Raw genomic sequence first — 13,216 nt, forward strand, 5'->3', positions numbered from 1 at the left:
GGATCAGTAATGTAATGTATGTACACAGCGACTGCACCAGCAGAATAGTGAGTGCAGCTCTGGAGTATAATACAGGATGTAACTCAGGATCAGTAATGTAATGTACGTACACAGTGACTGCACCAGCAGAATAGTGAGTGCAGCTCTGGGGTATAATACAGAATGTAACTCAGGATCAGTAATGTAATATATGTACACAGTGACTGCACCAGCAGAACAGTGAGTGCAGCTCTGGAGTATAATACAGAATGTAACTCAGAATCAGTAATGTAATATATGTACACAGTGACTGCACAAGCAGAATAGTGAGTGCAGCTCTGGAGTATAATACAGGATGTAACTCAGGATCAGTAATGTAATGTACGTACACAGTGACTGCACCAGCAGAACAGTGAGTGCAGCTCTGGGGTATAATACAGAATGTAACTCAGGATCAGTACAGGATCAGTAATGTAATGTATGTACACAGAGACTGCACCAGCAGAATAGTGAGTGCAGCTCTGGAGTATAATACAGGATGTAACTCATGATCAGTAATGTAATGTATGTACACAGTGACTGCACCAGCAGAATAGTGAGTGCAGCTCTGGGGTATAATACAGGATGTAACTCAGGATCAGTAATGTAATGTACGTACACAGTGACTGCACCAGCAGAATAGTGAGTGCAGCTCTGGGGTATAATACAGAATGTAACTCAGGATCAGTACAGGATCAGTAATGTAATGTATGTACACAGTGACTGCACAAGCAGAATAGTGAGTGCAGCTCTGGAGTATAATACAGGATGTAACTCAGGATCAGTAATGTAATGTACGTACACAGTGACTGCACCAGCAGAATAGTGAGTGCAGCTCTGGGGTATAATACAGAATGTAACTCAGGATCAGTACAGGATCAGTAATGTAATGTATGTACACAGAGACTGCACCAGCAGAATAGTGAGTGCAGCTCTGGAGTATAATACAGGATGTAACTCAGGATCAGTAATGTAATGTATGTACACAGTGACTGCACCAGCAGAATAGTGAGTGCAGCTCTGGGGTATAATACAGGATGTAACTGAGGATCAGTACAGGATCAATAATGTAATGTATGTACACAGAGACTGCACCAGCAGAATAGTGAGTGCAGCTCTGGAGTATAATACAGGATGTAACTCAGGATCAGTAATGTAATGTATGTACACAGTGACTCCACCAGCAGAATAGTGAGCGCATCTCTGGGGTATAATACAGGATGTAACTCAGGATCAGTAATGTAATGTATATACACAGTGACTGCACCAGCAGAATAGTGAGTGCAGCTCTGGAGTTTAATACAGAATGTAACTCAGGATCAGTACAGGAGCAGTAATGTAATATATGTACACAGTGACTGCACCAGCAGAATAGTGAGTGCAGCTCTGGGGTATAATACAGGATGTAACTCAGGATCAGTACAGGATCAGTAATGTAATGTATGTACACAGTGACAGCACCAGCAGAATAGTGAGTGCAGCTCTGGGGTATAATACAGGATGTAATTCAGGATCAGTACAGGATCAGTAATGTAATGTATGTACACAGTGACTGCACCAGCAGAATAGTGAGTGCAGCTCTGGGGTATAATACAGGATGTAACTCAGGATCAGTACTGGATCAGTAATGTAATGTATGTACACAGTGACTGCACCAGCAGAATAGTGAGTGCAGCTCTGGGGTATAATACAGGATGTAACTCAGGATCAGTACAGGATCAGTAATGTAATGTATGTACACAGTGACTGCACCAGCAGAATAGTGAGTGCAGCTCTGGGGTATAATACAGGATGTAACTCAGGATCAGTACTGGATCAGTAATGTAATGTATGTACACAGTGACTGCACCAGCAGAATAGTGAGTGCAGCTCTGGGGTATAATACAGGATGTAACTCAGGATCAGTACAGGATCAGTAATGTAATGTATGTACACAGTGACTGCACCAGCAGAATAGTGAGTGCAGCTCTGGGGTATAATACAGGATGTAACTCAGGATCAGTACTGGATCAGTAATGTAATGTATGTACACAGTGACTGCACCAGCAGAATAGTGAGTGCAGCTCTGGAGGATAATACAGAATGTAACTCAGGATCAGTAATGTAATGTATGTACACAGTGACTGCACAAGCAGAATAGCGAGTACAGCTCTGGGGTATAATACAGAATGTAACTCAGGATCAGTAATGTAATATATGTACACAGTGACTGCACAAGCAGAATAGTGAGTGCAGCTCTGGAGTATAATACAGGATGTAACTCAGGATCAGTAATGTAATGTACATACACAGTGACTGCACCAGCAGAATAGTGAGTGCAGCTCTGGGGTATAATACAGAATGTTACTCAGGATCAGTACAGGATCAGTAATGTAATGTATGTACACAGTGACTGCACCAGCAGAATAGTGAGTGCAGCTCTGGGGTATAATACAGGATGTAACTGAGGATCAGTACAGGATCAATAATGTAATGTATGTACACAGTGACTCCACCAGCAGAATAGTGAGCGCAGCTCTGGGGTATAATACAGGATGTAACTCAGGATCAGTAATGTAATGTACGTACACAGTGACTGCACCAGCAGAATAGTGAGTGCAGCTCTGGAGTATAATACAGAATGTAACTCAGGATCAGTAATGTAATGTATGTACACAGTGACTGCACAAGCAGAATAGTGAGTGCAGCTCTGGAGTATAATACAGGATGTAACTCAGGAGCAGTAATGTATGTACACATTGACTGCACAAGCAGAATAGTGAGTGCAGCTCTGGGGTATAATACAGGATGTAACTCAGGATCAGTACAGGATCAGTAATGTAATGTATTTACACAGTGACTGCACCAGCAGAATAGTGAGTGCAGCTCTGGGGTATAATACAGGATGTAACTCAGGATCAGTACAGGATCAGTAATGTAATGTATGGACACAGTGACTGCTCCAGCAGAATAGTGAGTGCAGCTCTGGAGGATAATACAGAATGTAACTCAGGATCAGTAATGTAATGTATGTACATAGTGACTGCACCAGCAGAATAGTGAGTGCAGCTCTGGTCGTATAATACAGGAGGTAACTCAGGATCAGTAATGTAATGTATATACACAGTGACTGCACCAGCAGAATAGTGAGTGCAGCTCTGGGGTATAATACAGGATGTAACTCAGGATCAGTACAGGATCAGTAATGTAATGTATGGACACAGTGACTGCACCAGCAGAATAGTGAGTGCAGCTCTGGAGGATAATACAGAATGTAACTCAGGATCAGTAATGTAATGTATGTACACAGTGACTGCACCAGCAGAATAGTGAGTACAGCTCTGGAGTATAATACAGAATGTAACTCAGGATCAGTAATGTAATGTATGTACACAGTAACTGCAATAAATTCACCAAAACTCTTATGTAAATAGTGCAAAAGAATACCTAATCAATTCAATGAATATTTCTTCTCTTGAACAAATATATATAAAATTTCACTTTTAATAATAACCTTAAAATAGAAATATCAGGATTATTGGTAAATACATAGAGAAAAAAATATATTTTAATATGTTTGAAAAAAGACCTTAGACAAAGCACAAGACAGAGGGCAGGAATGACCCTAATAACAAGCTGCCCTGCCCCTATGTTACCCTATCGTGACCGGGTATAAGGGTGACTGTGACTCTCAGAGTAATAGACTAGAGACGCTGTGTGTATTGTACATGTTGGCGCTGTGTATGACGGGGTGTAATCGTTATAACGTTACCGCTGCTCCTATTTGAAGTGACCCGCTTGTATTGTAAACCATTTGCATTCCTCTAATAATCTGCTAATCTTGTGTCGTTCTGTAGTTTTTGGGTAAGTTCCCGCCATGTCCTCATCTTCTGCGCTGTGGCGTCCCAGAGCACCTGTGTGCGACTGCAAGACCCTAAAGTCAGAGATAAGAGGACTGAACTGATCTGTATCCAGATAATGAGACTCCACAGCAAGGTCTCCGGAAATATCACTCCTAGGAGCAATGCTCTGCAGATCAATGGTGGGGTGATAGCCTGCAGAATACATCCCCGTGCATCTGTCAGGATGTCGCAGGGGGCAGAGCAATGTTCTGCACATCTCTATGGGGTCAGGGGAGTAATACTCTGCAGGGGGGGATGCTAGGATCACAATGCTTCTGTTGTTTACCATGTGTCGGAGGAGGGTCCACAGCACTACTCCACCTCCCATCATCCACACTGGGGTGCAGTAGTGCTGGCTACCACTACGGGTGTCCAGGGCTGGGGTGGACATAGGGGGCACTACCAGCCTCGGAGTACCATAGATAGGGGCATTATGAGGGGCCCATATAGTGTTGTTACCCAGGGCCCAATACAGTGTCCCCCCTGGTCTTCTAGGGGTTCCTGGCTGGGGGTACTCACCTCCTCGGTGCTGCCCCACGAACCGTCTCCTCTGGGGTCGTTGCTCAGAGCTGTCGCTGTGTGTGTGACTGAGGAATGAGGAAGAGCGATCATAGCAAGTCCCAACAGCTCTGCCTCCAGGCGGCTGCTGCTTCTTAAAGGGACAGCAGCCCCAAACCACACAGCACTGAGGGACAATACCCCTCTAATGTCAACTTCAGAACTATTTAAAGGAACAGCGCACAAAAAAAAAAGATAAGAACCGAAATAAACCGCTAAAAATACTCGGCTGAAAAACTTTTAAAGGGGCAGAGCCACTTTATATAATTTAAAACTACGAGACTACTTTTATATAATTTAAAGGGACAGTACCAGGTTGAAGCGATTAAAGAGATATGACAAGTTCAGAAACACCATTGATCAAAAATGTAAGCAACAGGCACATTACAAGGAACTGTGGCCATTGTTAAAGAGACAGTGCAGGGATTTACTTCAGCAAGATTTAAAGAGACAGCGCCACATTATAAGTCCAGGGTACGAAAGACACTGTCAGTGTGAATGCAGTCATCATTTAGAGGAGCAGTGCACTCATTAAGAGGTGATGCCCTCTCTATTAAAGGGACAGAGCACAGATTATTAGAAAGCACAGACAGCGATCACACCCTGCGATAACAATATACTGGAGGATTTAAAGGGACAGAACCCCATATGTCTATTTATCCGCAACACTAATTGTATACAAGTTTCTATCAGTAGTCCCCAACCGGTGACTATTTGCTGTTGCAAAACAACAACTTCCAGCATGCCCTGACAGCATCTCATCAAAAGCAGAAATAACCCCGGTTCTAATAGACACAGCGCACATAGAATTGGAAGAGACCCCACAACAAATAAACACATATGTTCAAATAGGTGTTACCCCTTTTACATTTAAAAAGACATGACCATATTAAACAACCCCCATGGCCATATTACATTTAAAGAAACAGCAACATATTATATTTAAAGGCACAGCGTAGCATTGCTTCAACTTATTATGAGTGATTATAATGTTTGGTTGTCAGGAACCCGGCACAGTACAAGCGCCCCCTCTATATCTCCAACACCTGGTGTTGAGTTGTCAGGAGCCTGTCACACACAGTATGATCATCCTTCTCTATACCTCCACTACCTTATGCCGGATTTTCAGGAATCTGGTAAAGTATGAGTGACCCTAGTGTTGGTTGTTAGAAGCCCAGCACAGTAGGATACCCTCGTCTATGTCTCCATTACCCGGTGTCGGTTGTCTGGAGCCTGGCACTGTAGGATACCCTCTTCTATGGCTCCATTACCCGGTGTCCGTTGTCTGGAGCCTGGCACTGTAGGATACCCTCTTCTATGTCTCCATTACCTGGTGTCGGTTGTCTGGAGCCTGGCACTGTAGGATACCCTCTTCTATGGCTCCATTACCCGCTGTCGGTTGTCAGGAGCCTGGCACTGTAGGATACCCTCTTCTATGGCTCCATTACCCGGTGTCAGTTGTCTGGAGCCTGGCACTGTAGGATACCCTCTTCTATGTCTCCATTACCTGGTGTCGGTTGTCTGGAGCCTGGCACTGTAGGATACCCTCTTCTATGTCTCCATTACCCGGTGTCGGTTGTCTGGAGCCTGGCACTGTAGGATACCCTCTTCTATGTCTCCATTACCTGGTGTCGGTTGTCTGGAGCCTGGCACTGTAGGATACCCTCTTCTATGTCTCCATTACCTGGTGTCGGTTGTCTGGAGCCTGGCACTGTAGGATACCCTCTTCTATGTCTCCATTACCTGGTGTCGGTTGTCTGGAGCCTGGCACTGTAGGATACCCTCTTCTATGTCTCCATTACCTGGTGTCGGTTGTCTGGAGCCTGGCACTGTAGGATACCCTCTTCTATGTCTCCATTACCTGGTGTCGGTTGTCTGGAGCCTGGCACTGTAGGATACCCTCTTCTATGTCTCCATTACCTGGTGTCGGTTGTCTGGAGCCTGGCACTGTAGGGTACCCTCTTCTATGTCTCCATTACCTGGTGTCGGTTGTCTGGAGCCCGGCACAGTAGGATACCCTCTTCTATGTCTCCATTACCTGGTGTCGGTTGTCTGGAGCCTGGCACTGTAGGGTACCCTCTTCTATGGCTCCATTACCCGGTGTCGGTTGTCTGGAGCCTGGCACTGTAGGGTACCCTCTTCTATGTCTCCATTACCTGGTGTCGGTTGTCAGGAGCCTGGCACTGTAGGGTACCCTCTTCTATGTCTCCATTACCTGGTGTCGGTTGTCTGGAGCCTGGCACTGTAGGGTACCCTCTTCTATGGCTCCATTACCCGGTGTCGGTTGTCTGGAGCCTGGCACTGTAGGATACCCTCTTCTATGGCTCCATTACCCGGTGTCGGTTGTCTGGAGCCTGGCACTGTAGGATACCCTCTTCTATGTCTCCATTACCTGGTGTCGGTTGTCAGGAGCCTGGCACTGTAGGGTACCCTCTTCTATGTCTCCATTACCTGGTGTCGGTTGTCTGGAGCCTGGCACTGTAGGGTACCCTCTTCTATGGCTCCATTACCCGGTGTCGGTTGTCTGGAGCCTGGCACTGTAGGATACCCTCTTCTATGGCTCCATTACCCGGTATCGGTTGTCTGGAGCCTGGCACTGTAGGATACCCTCTTCTATGTCTCCATTACCTGGTGTCGGTTGTCTGGAGCCTGGCACTGTAGGATACCCTCTTCTATGTCTCCATTACCTGGTGTCGGTTGTCTGGAGCCTGGCACTGTAGGATACCCTCTTCTATGTCTCCATTACCTGGTGTCGGTTGTCTGGAGCCTGGCACTGTAGGATACCCTCTTCTATGTCTCCATTACCCGGTGTCGGTTGTCTGGAGCCTGGCACTGTAGGATACCCTCTTCTATGTCTCCATTACCTGGTGTCGGTTGTCTGGAGCCTGGCACTGTAGGATACCCTCTTCTATGTCTCCATTACCCGGTGTCGGTTGTCTGGAGCCTGGCACTGTAGGATACCCTCTTCTATGTCTCCATTACCCGGTGTCGGTTGTCTGGAGCCTGGCACTGTAGGATACCCTCTTCTATGTCTCCATTACCTGGTGTCGGTTGTCTGGAGCCTGGCACTGTAGGATACCCTCTTCTATGTCTCCATTACCCGGTGTCGGTTGTCTGGAGCCTGGCACTGTAGGATACCCTCTTCTATGTCTCCATTACCCGGTGTCGGTTGTCTGGAGCCTGGCACTGTAGGATACCCTCTTCTATGTCTCCATTACCTGGTGTCGGTTGTCTGGAGCCTGGCACTGTAGGGTACCCTCTTCTATGGCTCCATTACCCGGTGTCGGTTGTCAGGAGCCTGGCACTGTAGGATACCCTCTTCTATGTCTCCATTACCCGGTGTCGGTTGTCTGGAGCCTGGCACTGTAGGGTACCCTTTTCTATGGCTCCATTACCCGGTGTCGGTTGTCTGGAGCCTGGCACTGTAGGATACCCTCTTCTATGTCTCCATTACCCGGTGTCGGTTGTCTGGAGCCTGGCACTGTAGGATACCCTCTTCTATGTCTCCATTACCCGGTGTCGGTTGTCTGGAGCCTGGCACTGTAGGATACCCTCTTCTATGTCTCCATTACCTGGTGTCGGTTGTCTGGAGCCTGGCACTGTAGGGTACCCTCTTCTATGGCTCCATTACCTGGTGTCGGTTGTCTGGAGCCTGGCACTGTAGGATACCCTCTTCTATGTCTCCATTACCCGGTGTCGGTTGTCTGGAGCCTGGCACTGTAGGGTACCCTTTTCTATGGCTCCATTACCCGGTGTCGGTTGTCTGGAGCCTGGCACTGTAGGATACCCTCTTCTATGTCTCCATTACCTGGTGTCGGTTGTCTGGAGCCTGGCACTGTAGGGTACCCTCTTCTATGTCTCCATTACCTGGTGTCGGTTGTCTGGAGCCTGGCACTGTAGGGTACCCTTTTCTATGTCTCCATTACCCGGTGTCGGTTGTCTGGAGCCTGGCACTGTAGGATACCCTCTTCTATGTCTCCATTACCTGGTGTCGGTTGTCTGGAGCCTGGCACTGTAGGATACCCTCTTCTATGTCTCCATTACCTGGTGTCGGTTGTCTGGAGCCTGGCACTGTAGGGTACCCTCTTCTATGGCTCCATTACCCGGTGTCGGTTGTCTGGAGCCTGGCACTGTAGGATACCCTCTTCTATGTCTCCATTACCTGGTGTCGGTTGTCTGGAGCCTGGCACTGTAGGGTACCCTCTTCTATGGCTCCATTACCCGGTGTCGGTTGTCAGGAGCCCGGCACAGGGTGACTGTGGATCCTCACCTCATTGACTCACATTGATGAACAGCCCGGAAATCATTTACTGACTGAAACTCTACGTCACTCGTCCACATAGCACAGCAGGAATGTGACACCCACAGGGCGAGCACGGCCTCCTCACCCGTGGACATGAAAGAGCTGCTCTCCACCCACCCACAGTGTCCCCTCACCAGAGTATCACAGTGTGTGGCCGCTGCCCCCGGTAGATTGTAAGCTCTTCTCCTTACACACAGCCCTCTCAGCGCAGAGTTGGGAGGTGGATAATATGGTTTGTGCTTGAAGACCACTGCTTGCCCACACGGAAAAACTAAAGACGGAAACCCATCCTGACCTAGACCAGCACAACTGATGGTTTGTTACACTGTATCAGTGTCTCAGCAGATGGATGTCCACACTGACACATTGTAAGGAGCCCACCAGCTGTGTGTGCAGGACCCCTAGTTTTCCTCCTCTGAATGTAAATTATACGTGTCTCTACTCACTGACAGCAAGCTGAGAGGAAAGAAAAGATGGTGTATAAGGAAAGGAGGCAGCAGGAGCCCATGTAGGTGCGGGAAGCATTGACCTTACAGTCTGCAGGAAGCCTCACAATCAGACAAAGTGGGTGAATCAGACAACCCGGGGCATGACTGGGGCCGGCAGGGAAAGGGTTAACAATGAGGAGGATCAAGGCCGCAGCTATAAGCGCTGTGTAATCCTATAAACACGCCACACACACCCGCTCACCCGCACCGGGCACATAGTACTGCCACCACTCACCCGCAATTGTGCCCGGGAGTGTCACCTCAGACACCAGGAGACAAGATAGAAAGACAGATAGATGATAGATAGATAATAGCTAGATAAAGAGATAGATAGATGACAGATATAGATGGATAAAGAAATAGCTAGATCGATAGATAGATAGATAATAGATAGATATATAGATAGGTAGATATAGATAGATAGATAGATAATAGATAGATAGATGATAGATAATAGATAGATATAGATAGGTAGATATAGATAGATAGGTAGATAAAGAGATAGATGATAGATAGATAAAGAGATAGATAGATAATAGATAGATATATAGATAGATAGATAATAGATAGATAGATAGATAGGTAGATAAAGAGATAGATGATAGATAGATAAAGAGATAGATGATAGATAGATAAAGAGATAGATAGATGACAGATATAGATGGATAAAGAAATAGCTAGATGGATAGATAGATAGATAGATAGGTAGATAAAGAGATAGATGATAGATAGATAAAGAGATAGATAGATGACAGATATAGATGGATAAAGAAATAGCTAGATGGATAGATAGATAGATAGATAGATAGATAGATAGATAAAGAGATAGATGATAGATAGATAAAGAGATAGATAGATGACAGATATAGATGGATAAAGAAATAGATAGATAGATAATAGATAGATAGATAATAGATAGATAGATAATAGATAGAAAATAGATAGATAGATAGATAAAGAGATAGATGATAGATAGATAAAGAGATAGATAGATGACAGATATAGATGGATAAAGAAATAGATAGATAGATAGATAATAGATAGATAGATAATAGATAGATAATAGATAGATAGATAATAGATAGATAGATAATAGATAGATAATAGATAGATATATAGATAGGTAGATATAGATAGATAGGTAGATATAGATAGATAGGTAGATAGATAATAGATAGATGATAGATAATAGATAGATATAGATAGATAGATAGATAATAGATAGATAGGTAGATAGATAAATAGATAGATGATATATAGATAGATGATAGATAGATAATAGATAGCTGATAGATAGATAATAGATAGATAAAGAGATAGATATATGGATAGATAGATAGATGGATAGATAGATGGATAGATAATAGATGTAGATGGATAGACAGACAGATAGATGATATATAGATGATAGATATCTATATATCTATCTATTATCTATCCATATATCTATCTAATCTATCTATCTATATATTATCTATCATCTATCTATCTATCTATCTATCTATATATTATAGATAGATAGATGATAGATAGATAATAGAAGCGAAAAAGGTAGGCAGCACTCCAAAATAGTTATTTAGTGACTGACTTTAAACTGACTTTATTAGCCCATAATGTGTGGCAACGTTTCGGTTGTGACCAACCTTTGTCAAGCCAAACGAAGGTTGGTCACAACCGAAACGTTGCCACACATTATGGGCTAATAAAGTCAGTTTAAAGTCAGTCACTAAATAACTATTTTGGAGTGCTGCCTACCTTTTTCGCTTCTATTTCTACTACAAACGGATATTTGTTTGGGGGGCCTTGCACCCAGATTTGGAATTTGTGGTGCTGTTCCAATTTTTTCTACTAGATAGATAATAGATAGATAGATGGCTAGATATATAGATAGATAGATAGATAGATAATAGATAGATAATAGATATATAGATGGATAGATAGATATATAGATAGATAGATGGATAGATAAATATATAGATAGATAGATATATGGATAGATGGATAGATAGATAGATATATGGATAGATAGATAGATAGATATATGGATAGATAGATAGATAGATAGAGAGATAGATAGATATATGGATAGATAATAGTTATATAGATGGATAGATAGATATATAGATTGATATATAGATAGATAGGTGGATAGATAAATATATAGATAATAGATAGATGATAGATATATAGATGATAGATAGATGATAGATATATAGATAGATAATAGATATATGGATAGGAGATGGAGTCTGGGGACGCTGCAACCATGGGAGCAGCTTTAGGCCACGGTAGCACCAGCAATGTGTGGCCTGATGTCCTTTTGGAAATGGTTCCTGGGACACCAAAGAAAATGGCCGCCTCACTGATTAGACCACTAAATCAATGTAACGTCGAACTTTTAATACACCTGAAATGAAGACTAGAGGGTACGGCTAGTGGACGTGATGCCACCCCACACCATACTTCATTGTGCTGCCCATGTGGTCTCCAAGATATCATGTCAAAGCCGTCATTGAAGAACACAGGCCTCCACTGCCGTCTTGCTCGGCACCATGCTATCCGCTGAGAGCAGTGGTGTGAGGTCATGAAGAGGCCTTTACCAGGGAGTTGAAGATGTCGTTTGCAGTTTTCCATCATTTGCCGACCTGTAACCTGTCTACAGATCCTGTGATTTCCATCTTTCCACCATTTTTCCTTCTTGATGTTACAATGTCAATGTTGAGGAGTGTGTGCAGCAGTCTCTGGTTTTGGCTCGGGATGTCGCGTGCAGTTGGACACTCCAGAGTTTAATGATCCTCATTGTTCTCCTTACGCCATCTGCTCAAGAAAAGACGGGTCTGTGCTGTCCAGGAATGTTCTCAGCGCGGAATGTTCTCCAGACCAAACTGCCTGATAACAGCAAAACATGCTGGAGATACACCAAGCTTAGATACACAGCTCAGCAGACAGTAGCAGACATGACAGCAGTGCTCTGATTATGTGCTGGATCCTGTACCTGAAAGAGTTAACCTTGGCTGATAACCTGATAACACATCAGCGGATGATGGTGGTTATTATAGGTGCGGAGTTTCCGGGGCTCCAGGAATTTCACATGAATCTCTCATGATTAAATCTTTAGTAACTGGACGGATGATGAGAGTTTCCTCATCCTCCAGCAACCGCTGATTGTCTGCAGGGTACAAATACGAGTCACATATAGGAGAGAGAAAAAAAACCTAATAGTGTGCCGCCATATAATGCATTTGTGACATCTGATTCTTATTTTGTGAGTTTTTCTAGATTTGGTTTATACATTATATGTTCTTTACATCCTGCGGTTATAGTGGTGAGACTTTCATGATGACTGCACACATTACAGGATGTCACACTACATAGCCATATACTGATACAACACCATCATGTTCCTGTCTCTACAAAAAGACGACATTTCTGATTGATCCATTGTATCCCCTGGTCATGTGACATCTGATGTTTCACCCCCTCCAACCTCACCCAAGTCATCAGGGGGTTAATCCCCGGTGACCTCCATTCACTGGTATTAACTATAAGACTAATGATTTATGAATCTGTGATGTCTGGACCAGAAAAGGAGTTTATATGAATGTAAAGAGATTAAAACTCCCAACATCTGCTCAGGATATTAACTACTGGTGTGCCTTATCCACAGCACACAAAAAAACAAGTCTTCTCCTACTAATGGTCAGAAAAGAATCCTATCATGTTATACTGTCAGCGATAAGGATCTAATCCTATCATATAGTACAATACTGCCCCCTATGTACAAGAATATAACTCCATAACTCCTATAATACTGCTCCTATGTACAAGAATATCACTACTATAATACTGCTCCTATGTACAAGAATATAACTACTATAATACTGCCCCCTATGTACAAGAATATAACTACTATAATACTGTCCCTATGTACAAGAATATAACTACTATAATACTGCTCCCTATATACA

General features: G+C 43.8%; 1 protein-coding gene across 6 annotated transcripts in view; it reads right to left on the reverse strand.

Moving 5' to 3' along the window:
- The window catches only part of SEMA4A (semaphorin 4A), an 83,519-nt gene that overhangs the window by 54,822 nt on the left and 15,481 nt on the right, over positions 1–13,216 (reverse strand). The window contains exon 1 of one of the 6 annotated variants that reach the window (XM_073639242.1): positions 5,788–5,874. The exons of 3 other annotated variants lie outside the window; for them this stretch is intronic. The gene's annotated coding sequence lies outside the window, so the exon portion shown is untranslated. Of the gene's footprint in view, positions 1–4,418; positions 4,578–5,787; positions 5,875–13,216 lie in introns of those variants that run through there. 2 more of the 6 variants (XM_073639239.1, XM_073639238.1) reach the window with 2 other exon arrangements.

The sequence above is a fragment of the Phyllobates terribilis genome, unplaced genomic scaffold (genome assembly GCF_046119375.1).
Source record: "Phyllobates terribilis strain yellow unplaced genomic scaffold, ASM4611937v1 Scaffold_7__3_contigs__length_470593459, whole genome shotgun sequence".
NCBI lineage: Eukaryota > Metazoa > Chordata > Amphibia > Anura > Dendrobatidae > Phyllobates > Phyllobates terribilis.